This window comes from Ahaetulla prasina, chromosome 10, assembly GCF_028640845.1.
Source record: "Ahaetulla prasina isolate Xishuangbanna chromosome 10, ASM2864084v1, whole genome shotgun sequence".
Lineage (NCBI taxonomy): Eukaryota > Metazoa > Chordata > Lepidosauria > Squamata > Colubridae > Ahaetulla > Ahaetulla prasina.
The window spans coordinates 7,106,739-7,120,027 of record NC_080548.1 but is presented as its reverse complement, the minus strand read 5'-3'; positions in this window follow the sequence as shown (position 1 = coordinate 7,120,027).

Genomic DNA, 13,289 nt, shown 5'->3' with positions numbered 1-13,289 from the left:
GGAGGCTCAGCAGAAGCACCTCACTGAGGAGTATGAGCATAGGCTTTCCAAGCAGAGAGAAGACCTGCAGGACTGCAAGACCAAGTACTTAAGACACAATAGGAATGTCCCAAATGTCAGCGTTCCAGAAAAACCCCCAACTCCAAGTAAAACCTCTGAAGCAAATATTTTTCAAAGTTCTATTTACTAAGATAGGTAAACTGGCACATCTGGGAAAACCTGAATCTGAGAGGTCCAGGTTTTCCCTCAGTAAATCAAAACCCCGAAAACCGTCCCCTCACCCCTCAGTTGATCACATGCTCCAATCACTATCCGCCCCATTTTGAGACAGCACTCCGACCACTCCTTCTCCAGATGCAGGATCGGCCTGACCTTAACCAACAGGAAGAATGCTATTATGTCTAAAGACAACCCCTCTACTAAATCCCCCCTCCAACTTTCCCACACATGAGAAGGTGGCAGCATGGAAGCTTCTGTCCTAATATGGCTTCCAAAGCTGAAACCAACACTCTTTCAGTACACAAACCTGCTCATTACATCATCTCAGAGAGTCCATGCTTCAATCAAACTTAATTCAAACAACCTGAAAAGTTAGCTATGACCCCTGCATAGCCCCATGTGAGTCTGACAGAAGCCAGTACAATACATTTCTTGCACAGGAACAGAAAGCTCAAGGGCAAGGCCCAGGAGATGGTATAAATACCTCTCTCTCCTGCATGGGTTCAGTTGCACAGGACTCCAAATCCATGTGTTCCTGACCATCAATAAACCATCTTTCCAATCAGCCTCCATGTTTCCAGTGTTTTTCTCCCCACTTGGAACTGAACCAGATGGATATTTCTTCCAACACTGTTCTGCCCCCTCTCGGCCTCAGCCACGCGATCTGGCTAAATGAGCCAGTAATTGAGTTCATGGCTGCTATCAGTCCTGGCAGGGAATCTGCAGCTGCCTGCCAAAGTCTCCCTTATCTTGGGGTTGCCAGGCAACCAGGAAGTCAGCAATTCAGGCCGAATGTTCAGCTCAATTCTCCACGAGTCAAAGAGTTCAGCTCACTTCTCCACGAATCAAATAATTCAGCTCAATTTTTGCTCGTCACGGAGCAGAAAAGCAGCCAGGGCTGCTTTTATACTCTGTAAGGTGTGGCTCCGTGACTCAGCACTCTCTAGGCCTGCCCCATCCCTTCCTTTGTTGTAGCTGTCTCTTGTATCTCCGAAACCTGGGGTCTAGCCAAGCCTGATTGCCATCAGCTGGGTCTGGAGGCATGGCTTGGGGGGGAGAGTCAGGGGACGGAGGCCTCATTATCTCCTCCACCTGGCCTGCCTCTGGCTCCTGGAGCTGAGCCAGAGGAGCTGGTGCTCCAGAGGTAAGTCCTGATGGCCCTTCCCCCTCACTTTCTGAGTCACTTTCTGGCAGGGGGCCCGGCTTGGGGGGCTCAGATACAACAACTCCCCTAGGGTATTCCTGCCAGAGTTTGAACAAACTTTCTATTTCCTGAAGGGACCCTTGTCTTGTTTACAGCTTCCTGGACATCATCAGAAAGTCCTGATAATCTTATTCTAGACTTAGCTGGAAAACATTGCTCTGTTTTCTTCATGGGATGTTTAATATTGAAGACAGCCACAGGGGGCAATATATTTGAAAGCTTGAATAAATGGCCATTTCCCCCTTTGAGCATAGGCATTAGGACAATGCATTCAACACGGGGTGGGTTCTACTTACCTTTACTCTCGGTTCGGAATGGGAGCACGTGCTTCTGCATGTGCAGGTGGGTGGGCAGAGCCTTTTGCCGCTTTTACTACCGATTCGCAAGAACCATACCGAAATGGAAGCAACCCACCACTGATTCAACATATGAGAAATACTTTCCCTAGTGCCATGATGGTGAACCCATGGCATGTGTGCTGGAAGTGGCACATAGAGCCATTTCTCTGGGCACACAAGCTGTCGTCCCTTGCTCTTCCAGGTTTTGGTGCGCTGGCCAGCTGGTCTTCACGTGCACGAGTGCACTAGAAACCGGAAGAGCAGCCACCTGGCACGCATGTTCACTTGGCTGCTGTTCTTCTGGTTTCCGGCGCTCTGGCACATGTGAAGACCAATGCACGCTCCTGTTTTGGCACTCGGTGCCGAAAAGATTTGCCAACACTGCCCTAATGGCTATTCTGGATATAAATGGCTCAATAGGGAAAAATGACATTTAAGCTATAGGATATACTGCCTCTGGTGGCCAGTTTGGTTATTAGGGAAAACTGGCAATGCGTTTAACACATAGGGCAAACTGCTACTGGTGGCTCTCTTGGGTATTGCACTCACAATGGAGAAAACAATGCTTAATCTATGCCAGATACTGCTCCCCATATGGCTAGTAAGGGTACTGGGCAGATAAGTGGGCATTGCAGATTCAGTGGGAATTAGGATAAAATAATGGTAACTACAAATCTCAACCAGCAAATGCTCAGTCTTACATATTGGAAAAAAGAACCCAAACACTAAGTACATGCTTGATGGACATTATCTTAGAGATGACCCCCACCCTATCAAAGACCTTGGAGTTTTCATATCTAATGATCTAAGTGCCAAAGCCCACTGCAACTACATAGCAAAAAAGACTCTAAGAGTTGTTAACCTAATCTTACGTAGCTTCTTTTCTAAAAACACCACACTACAATAGAGTCATTAAACTATATGTACCACAAATGACTACCATGATCTTCTGCGCATGCGCGTTATGGCGGCGGTGTTTTGAGTCTCGCGGAGGCGGCGGCCGGGTGATCTCGCCGCGATGCCGTTCTGCCGTTCTGCCGGCCGCTGGGCTGCTTGGGTTCCGGCTCCTGGCTGGTGAACTTCTCGGCGGCCGAGAGTGAGGTTTTTGGACCTCATTGGGCTCTCGGCTGCTGAGTTTGGAGCCGGAGGAGCAGCGGACGGCGGCGGCGGCCATGTTGGGGGGTGTGGAGAACGCCCGGCTTAGCTCAGACTGACTCAGCTGTTCTTCGGAACAACGGAACATCAGAACATCGGAAGAACTTCGGAATGTTGGCCATCTTGTCAACCGCCGGGCTGCTTGGCCTCTGGCGCCTGATGTTTGATCTTCTCGGTGGCCGAGGGTGAGGTCTTTGACCTCATTGGACTCTCGGCCGCTGAGTATGGAGCCGGAGGATGATTGAGCAGCGGAGGGCGGCGGCCATGTTGGGGTGGCGTGAGGAGATGCCCCAACTTGTTCCAGTTGTTTTTGGCCGTTTTGGCCGTGTAGAATACCAACGGCTGTGCCCGGAGTACTCCGATATGTCGTGAGCTGGGCTGCAGGTAACATCAGCGGTGGTATGTGGGGCCGTCGGGCGGTACCCTCATGGGCCTGGACATCGCCCCCCCCCTCATGGGCCGGAACATCGCGAATATCGCCCCCTTCCCATCCCGCAGTTTGTCTCTTGGCCGTGGCCTGCTGTGCCGCAATTACCATTCAGCGGCATGTTTTCTCAGTCGCTCTTTCCATCAGCAACTGATAGGCGGCCCGGCCTGGACATTTTTAACAACGGCACGCTGGTCCCATATTGGGCCCAGCGGCATAAACTGCGGTTTAATGACGGCGGTATTGACGGCATTGACGGCATCGGCAAATGTAGTTCCAATCACCGTACCGCACGGGTTCTGTCCCGGGATGGTGCTATGCCGGGAATCCAAGTGAGAGACCTTTTTATCTGACTGCCGATTTTCCACCTTAGCAGCCGAGGGATCAACCGAGGGAATACTGTCATACCAACTTCCGAGAGGGAGGTCACTGGATTTGGACTGGACTCTCGGATCCGTTGGTTGTCCTGGTCCCTTTGGATTTCTACGGACTATGGCCCATACGGTTGACCGTTTAATATTGGGTCTTGGTGAACTATCGGAACGACCGGAACATCTTTGCCGATTAGGGATGGACACTCTTTCGCCGTTTTATTGACTACTCCTCCATGAGATATTTGTCTGCCGAACTATTATGACTGCGAGGTTCCCCCGCCTCGCAGGAATGGCCCTCCAAGTTATCGAGGGCTTACCTTAACGAAGGGTCTTGGGACCCAGAGAGGTGGCATGCGGCCAAGAAGAATTTGTGGGGTTTTTAAAATAGATTTTTAAATAAGGGTTTTTTTAAAGGGGGGGAGGGATATGACGGGTGGGGGTAAGAACCTGTCGGGGAGGGATCCAGCCCTTGTGCTGGTTCGCGGCATCAGGGCATCTGGTCTGAAGGCAGGGGGGGAGGGGTTCGTTCCAGGATTAGAGGGTTGTTCCATCTGTACGGTAAGTGGGAGAGGCAGATATGGCGGAGGGGGGGGGGGCGTATCGAATGTTGGGAGCACGTGCTCGCTGCTTGAAAGCGATCACGTGCTCCGGCCCCTCAGTCCCTACCCATTCCTCGGGCGGCCATGATCCTCAGAGCTTGGATCTTCGGTTGATGTTATGTAATGCCCGGTCCGTGGTCAATAAAGCTCCCCTGATTTGTGATCTTATTCAGGGGGAGTCCGCGGACCTTATGGGCATTACGGAGACCTGGTTGGCCCCAGAGGGGGGGGTCCCCCTTGTCGAGCTGTGCCCTCCGGGTTTCTGAGCATTTCATCAACCGAGGGCCCAAGGTAGGAGTGGGGGGGTGGCGGTTGTCATTAAGGAGGATCTAGAGCCGAGGGAGGCCACTGTTCCTCAGATTGCCGGCTGTGAATCCCTCTATGTGAGGTAGGGCCATAGGAATCAGTTGGGCTTGTTGATCGCGTACCTGGCTCCTTGCTGCATGAACACAGCCCTGCCCGAGCTGTTGGAGGTACTTGCCGGTGTGGCGGTTGAGACCCCCAGACTTATGGTTATGGGGGATTTCAACCTGCCATCAGCTGGCTTGTCATCGACTGCAGCTCGGGAGTTCCAGGCTTCCATGACGGCCTTGGACCTGATTCGAGTAAATGATGGCCCTACACACATGGGAGGAGGCACGCTGGATCTAATTTATGTCTCTGGACAGTGGTTAAATGATCTGGAATTAGATGATGTAGTAACAGAACCGTTGTCATGGACAGATCATTTTCTCCTTCGCCTAGACCTCCGAACCGCCACCCACCATCGCAGGGAGACGGAACCTATACGTTGGTTCTGTCCCAGGCGCCTGATGGACCCTGAGAGGTTCCTGACGGAGCTTGGGCCAATTCCTGAGGATCTGGCCCACGGCTCGACTGAGGAACTGGTCGTGGCCTGGGAACTTTGCGGCCTTTGCGGCCTCTGACCCGGCGCAGGTCTCATCCGGCCCCTTGGTTCTCCGAGGGGCTGAGGGAGATGAAACGCCGGAGAAGATGCCTAGAGAGCGCCTGGAGGTCCAGTCGTTCCGAAGCTGATCGGACACTAGTTAGGTCCTATTCTAGGACCTACCTACTGGCAATGGGGGAGGCGAGGCGCTCCTACGCCTCCACCCTCATTGCGTCGGCAGATAACCGCCCGGCCGCCCTGTTTCGGGTGACCCGCTCCCTCCTTCATCAGGAGGTGCGGGATGACCCTTTGCAGGGACGTGCCGAGGAGTTTAGTGGTTATCTATACGATAAAATCACTCAGCTCCGGGATGGTCTGGACCGAAATTGGGATGATCCAAGTGGGGGAAAGGAGGCACATCTTGTCGAGTCTGTTTGGGATGAGTTTGACCCTGTGGCTCCCGAGGACGTGGACAGGTTGTTGGGGAGGCTTCACGCCACTACATGTTTACTGGACCCGTGTCCTTCCTGGCTGGTGCTGACCACTCAGGAAGTGACACGAGGCTGGCTCCAGGGGATTATCAACGCTTCTTTGTTGGAAGGGGTTTTCCCTGCCGCCTTGAAAGAGGCGGTGGTGAGACCCCTCCTCAAGAAGCCCTCCCTGGACCCGGCTATTTTGGGTAATTATCGTCCGGTCTCCAACCTTCGCTTCGTTGCGAAGGTTGTAGAGAGTGCTGTGGCGCGACAGCTACCCCAATACCTGGATGAAGCCGTCTATCTAGACCCGTTCCAGTCCGGCTTCCGACCCGGATACAGCACGGAGACAGCTTTGGTCGCATTGGTGGATGATCTCTGGAGGGCCAGGGACAGGGGTTATTCCTCTGCCCTGGTCCTATTAGATCTCTTGGCGGCTTTTGATACCATCGAACATGGTATCTTGCTGCGCCGGTTGGGGGGATTGGGAGTGGGAGGCACCGTATATCGGTGGTTCTCCTCCTATCTCTCTGACCGGTCGCAGACGGTGTTGACAGGGGGGCAGAGGTCGACCGCGAGGGGCCTCACTTGTGGGGTGCCGCAGGGGTCGATCCTCTCGCCACTTCTGTTCAACATCTATATGAAGCCGTTGGGTGAGATCATCAGTGGCTTTGGGGTGAGATACCAGCTGTACGCTGATGACACTCAGCTGTACTTTTCCACCCCGGCCACCCCAATGAAGCTGTTGAAGTGCTGTCCCGGTGCTTGGAGGCCGTACGGGTCTGGATGGGGAGAAACAGGCTCAAGCTCAATCCCTCCAAGACGGAGTGGCTGTGGATGCTGGCACCCCGATTCAGTCAGCTGCAGCCTCAGCTGACTGTTGGTGGCGAGTTATTGGCCCCAAAGGATAGGGTCCGCAACTTAGGTGTCCTCCTGGATGAACGGCTGTCGTTTGAAGATGATTTGGCGGCCGTCTCCAGGAGGGCCTTCCACCAGGTTCGCTTGGTTCGGCAGTTGCGCCCCTTCCTTGATCGGGATGCCTTATGCACAGTCACTCATGCGCTCGTTACCTCTCGCTTGGATTATTGTAACGCTCTCTACATGGGGCTCCCCTTGAGGTGCACTCGGAGGCTTCAGTTAGTCCAGAATGCAGCTGCGCGGGTGATAGAGGGAGCTTCGCGTAGCTCCCGCGTAACACCGCTCCTGCGCAGACTGCACTGGCTACCTGTGGCCTTTCGGGTGCACTTTAAGGTTTTGGTTACGACCTTTAAAGCGCTCCATGGCTTAGGGCCTGGGTACTTATGGGACCGCCTGCTGTTACCGCATGCCTCCCACCAACCCGTACGCTCTCACAGAGAGGGACTTCTCAGGGTGCTGTCCGCCAAGCAATGTCGGCTGGCGGCCCCCAGGGTAAGGTCCTTCTCTGTGGGGGCTCCCACACTCTGGAACGAGCTTCCCCCGGGTTTATGCCAAATACCTGACCTTCGGACCTTCCGCCACGAACTGAAGACACATCTTTTCATTCGCGCGGGGCTGGCTTAAATTTTATCGATTTTAAATTTTCTATTATTAATTTTAATGGGGTTTTAGTTTTATATATTTTAAAGTTTTTAGGCCAATTATAAAATAAGTTTTTTAATTTGTATTTTAAATTGTATATTGTATTGTCTGTTTTTTACTTTTGGCTGTACACCGGCCTGAGTCCTTCGGGAGAAGGGCGGTATAAAAATCGAATTAAATAAATAAATAAATAAATAAATAAATAAAAACAAACTACCCATATCAATAAAAAAGCTTCAATCAAAAAAAAATCCCTCTGGAAAAGAAACAAAAAAGGCTATGTTGCAAATTTCAAAAACCGCTACAGAAATATATGCAACCAAATAAAAACTGAATGCACAAATTACCACACCAAGCAAGAAGAGAACCTTCTGTGCACAAATTCCAATCGTGCCTTTTATAATTTTGTTAACAATAAACTTAAAGACTCAAGATCCATCCCACCACTAAAAGATTCTAACAACAAAGAATGCAATGACGAAACAGTTAAAGCAAACCTCTTCAACATTTTCTTTGGCTCAGTTTTTGTTAACTCTCCACAAACGTACCAGCAATGATTATGATGACTTAACTCATATAGATTTCACAGAAGATAATGTTGGAAAAGCTCTTCATAACCTAAAACCATCGCTATCTATTGGACCCGATGGACTATATGCATACTTCTTAAAAAAACTTTCCATTAATATAGCAGAACCCCTAAGTATTATCTTTGATAACGCTTTCACTACCAGTTCCCTTCCCAAACTTTGGTCACTAGCCACAGTCATCCCTATCTTCAAAAAAGGAGACCCCAGCTTAGTCGAAAATTACAGACCGATCTCTCTTTGCTGCGTCACCTGCAAAGTCATGGAATCAATCATCAACCAATCCATTACCTCTCACTTAGAAACTAACAACCTACTCTCCAATAAACAATTTGGTTTCAGGAAAAAATTATCATGTAACTTACAACTTCTCCACTGTAAAAACATATGGACTACAAATCTTGATCAAGGCAAATCAATAGATGCAATCTACATAGAGTTCTGCAAAGCTTTTGACTCAGTAGTACATGACAAACTTCTCCTAAAACTAATATCCTATGGCATCTCAGGACCCCTTCACAAATGGATATCTGCTTTTCTGTCTAACAGACAACAAGTGGTCAAAATTGGCAATGCTTTATCAAATCCTGTTCCTGTCAAGAGTGGCGTTCCTCAAGGCAGCATCCTTGGACCAACACTCTTTATACTATACATTAATGATCTTTGTGACCATATCTCAAGTAATTGTGTTCTCTTTGCTGACAATGTCAAACTATTTAACACCACAGACAATACTTCTATCATTCAAATCGACCTTGACCATCTAACCGCTTGGTCTAAAAATTGGCAGCTCCAAATTTCAACCAGCAAATGCTCAGTCTTACATATAGGAAAAAAGAACCCAAACACTAAGTACATACTAGATGGACATTACCTTACAGACGACCCCCATCCCGTTAAAGACCTTGGAGTTTTCATGTCAAATGATCTAAGTGCCAAAGCCCACTGCAACTACATAGCAAAAAAAGCTCTAAGAGTTGTAAACCTAATCTTGCGTAGCTTCTTTTCCAAAAACACCACACTACTAACCAGAGCATATAAAACATTTGCTAGACCAATTCTAGAATACAGCTCGCCTGTTTGGAACCCTCACCACATCTCTGACATCAATACAATTGAGCGAGTCCAGAAATATTTTACAAGAAGAGTTCTCCATTCCTCTGAAAACAACAAAATACCTTATCCCACCAGACTTGAAATCCTAGGCTTAGAAAACTTGGAACTCCGTCGCCTTCGACAAGATCTAAGTTTAACTCACAGAATCATCTATTGTAATGTCCTTCCTGTCAAAGACTACTTCAGCTTTAATTGCAATAATACTAGAGCAACTAATAGATTTAAACTTAATGTCAACCGCTTTAATCTAGATTGCAGAAAATATGACTTCTGTAACAGAATCATCAGTGCTTGGAATATTTTACCTGACTCTGTGGTCTCTTCTCATAATCCTAAAAGCTTTAACCAAAAACTTTCTACTATTGACCTCACCCCATTCCTAAGGGGACCATAAGGGGCGTGCACAAGAGCACAAACGTGCCTACCGTTCCTGTCCTATTGTTTCTTTCCCTATATATATATGCTTATACTTCCTTGTTTCTCATCATATATATGTTTACATATTATATAATCTTTTTGTGTGATGCTTGTGTATATTGTCATGACAAAATTAAATAAATAAATAAATAAATAAATAAATAAATAAATAAATAAATAAATAAATAAATAAATAAATAAATAAATAATGGAATCTACCTTACATTCTGTTCCTGGGGTCTGACCTTAATGATAGATTATATAGCTAAAATATGGCAATGTATTGAACCTATTGGATATATGGCCCTATGGCTCACTTCAATATATTACTCCAGGATCAATAGAGAAATTAGGCCAGTATTGGCCAACATACTGCTCCATAGTAGCTCATTTGGATATTCTACACTTCACACCTACAGTATATTCAGCTATTGTAAGCTTGAGAGCTATAATGAGGCTGTATATTGAACCTATAGGAGTAGTGCCCCCTGGTGTTTCACTTGCCTTTCTCAATGAGGAAAATAGGCAATATATTCATCATATAGGAGATATTGCCCCCTGATGACTTACATGAGTATTGCAGGCTTCAGAGCCATAAAAGGGTAAATATTTAAAGCAGTAGAACAGAGTCTCCAAACTTTGCATCTTTAAGACTTGTGGAATTCATAGGTCTTGTGGAGTTGAAGTCCACAAGTCTTAAAATTGCTAGGTTTGGAGAGCTCTACCTCGTGGTGGATATCTTGCATATTGCAGACCGAATAGGGAAAATAGAAAACCGAATTGAACTCATAGTAAACACTGCCCCCAGTGGCTCACTTGCATATGGCTCACTGGAGAAAATAGGGCAACACATTTATCATACAGGACATTTGGCTCATTATGTGCAAACAAAAAGACAGATTCCTTGCCATCTCTGAATTTAATAAGAGCTTTTTCTCCTCGTGATAGGGGGCAATTTGGAGAACTAAGTTTCTCACTCTGATACCAGGTAGGGGAAAAAAAATTCTCAGCTTAGCCAATCCTTGCCAAATTAGATATCGATAGCAGCAGCCTCATACATTCCTAAAAACGCTTAATGAAAGAAAGGATCCATTATTTCTTCCAGAATCAAATGGCATCCAAAGGAAATGGAGCTGGATGCAGAACATTCCAATCAAGATGAGATCACACGTCTTGATCAGCCTCAATAGGGCACGTAGGCAGGAGAAGATGCAACGTTTTGGCTATGAACTGCAGCCTCACATTCCTGGAAAGAACCATTTTTAGTAGAATGTAGATTTTTGCAGTTTTAACATCTTGTCTGTTGCAGTGGAACTTTTTTTTTAAATCCTTCCTTGGCAAATATAATTCATCTCTTTCTAGCTGACACCAAAAACATACATGTAAAAACATTTCCCACCACAATCTTGTTGAATGATTGACCAAAGACAGAAAGGCTGAGTCCAGATGGTGGAGAAATTCAGCCTCTTCTCAGCCAGGCCCACTTGGCACCCACGCTGATGTTGTGTCATTTCAGTCAGTTTACCTGAGTATTGTAACATCTTTTTCTGACTGCTTCCTTCCATTTAGCTCTTTATTGCTTTTATCATTTTATGTTATGTTGCTCTGGGAGCTTTTGTTAAAGGACAATTAAATATATCCTAAATAAACGTGTGAATCCACATGAATAAGTAGGAAGGTTTGCCTTGGGGACGGATTTGAATGTCTGCAGTAATTGATGTGAAGTCCAGATTTTCCCAGTGTGCATATCTGTGTGTCACTTAATCTCCTTACATTTTAAACACTGATAGAGATGTTTCTCTTTGCCGAGAATATGTAATCTACTCTGCTAAACACATTTAGAGCGGTGTTTCTCAACCTCGGCCACATTAAAATGAGCGGACTACAACTCCCATGTTGGCTGAGGGAATTGTGGGAGTTGAAGTCCACCCATCTTAATGTGGCTGAGAAACACTGCTCTAGATTTTCTCTAGAAATTAATCAATTGCGATACTTTGAATTTTTTATTTATATTCTTCGTAATTTTGTTTATAAACAACCTAAGGTAGAGAGCATATCTAATACTCCTTCTTCCTATTTCCCCTATAACCACAACCCTGTGAGGTTGTGAGAAAGAGCAAGTGGTTCCAAGATCACCCAGCTGGTTTTCATGCCTAAACTGGGACTAGAACTCACCATCTCCCAGTGATTGGGCCAAAATCACTCAAGTCACCTTTCATGCCTACGGCGGGACTAAGTACGCACCATTTTCTGGTGATTGGCCCGAAGTCACCCAGACAGCTTTCATGTCTAAAGTGGGACTAGAACTCACAGTCTCCTGGTTTCTAGACCAGCACTTTAATCACTAAACCAAACTGGCTCTCTCCCGATTTAACTGTATCAGCAGTTAAAACAGAGCAAACCACTAGAAACACCACACCAGATTAGGAAACATTATAGATTTACTTCAAAAAACAGCCTAATTCTTGCTGGGTTTAGAGAAAGATGTCAGGGGTGGGGGGCGGTGAGCTAGGCGCATAGACAAATGGCCCATCTTCTGAGATCTAGAACCTGATGTTTACACATTGTAACTCACAACTTTTCACTCTCTGCAATCTATTTTCTGGCTTTCCACAATATCATAAACTATCCCCCCACCTTCACCAGGTCTGGTTCACACCACAGTCTGAGCAACAAAGCTAGAAACTGAAGTTAAATTAAGTTTGCAACTTTGCTGCACAAATGTATAGTGTAAACCCAAGGGAACAATTGGGAAAGGCTGCATGGAAGCAGGAAATAGAAAACACAACTTTTCAACGGGAACACTTTTCCCATTTTCAAAACCCAACACAGCTTTTAAAATGCCAAGAAATCTCTCTGAAATTACTGAAGTCCATTTTTATTACTAAAATCGCTGGTTATCACTGAAACACCCGTTCCTGCTGCCTAACTTTAGTTGGCCATCTCAATATAAATTTAATAGTGGTTCGTGTGAGCTTACAGAAACCAGTCACTGAAATTTACACCCAGTCCTTAATTGCCTACTAGGGATTTATACTATTTTGACAACCTGTAGGGCCACAAATCATATTTCGTTCACTATGGATCATCAGAGCACCTTCTGATGAGGTCCCAGATATGCCGTTCAGCTTCTGTCCTGCAGGTGGGGCTGGAGACACACTGAAGTCTCTCATGGGCTTCTGCCAAGATTTGGAGCGTATTTTGGGAAAAGAGAAGCAGGATTTGGGATTGAAAATTAAAATATATTCTATAGGTGAAGTGAGGAGATGATGTCTGTGGTCCAAAAGAGAAAATGCCAAGATGCCAAAAGCAAAATAATCCATAGAAATTGTAGTGTATTAGCGTGGATTGAAAGTGTTTGAACACAGGGAAAACCCCATAGAAAAGGGTTGATTTTAGGGCCACATTTAATCCAGCCAAAGGCAGCTGGAGGTTCAAACAGGCATCCCTATCTTTGAAATGACCTGGCTTGCTTTTCTTTGATCAGACTATAATGTCTGGATTGATGAAGATGATTCATAGCTAGAGAGATGGATGAGAAAATTCTCCATTAATCTGATGTGACAGTTATTTCTTTTCATTCTTGATTCATGGTATAAATACAAAAGGAATCTCTAAGCATTTCTGCCAGTACACAGATTTTTGTAAGCTGTTTTTCCCTAACTTGCAAGTTCTTTATTTTGTTGAAAATTACATTTGGGTTTTTCTGTTTATGGCATGTATAGGTACTGCATCTGTCCATTCTCTCTCTCTCCCCCCCCCCCCACTCTCCCTCCCCCCTCTCTCCATCAATCTATCATCTATCCTTATCACTCTCACTCTCACTATATCTCTCTATTAACTCTCTATTATCTATCTTCTCTCTATTTTTTCTCTCATCTCTCTTTATCATTATCTCTCTTTATCCATCTTGTTTAGGATACATTGAGTTTAG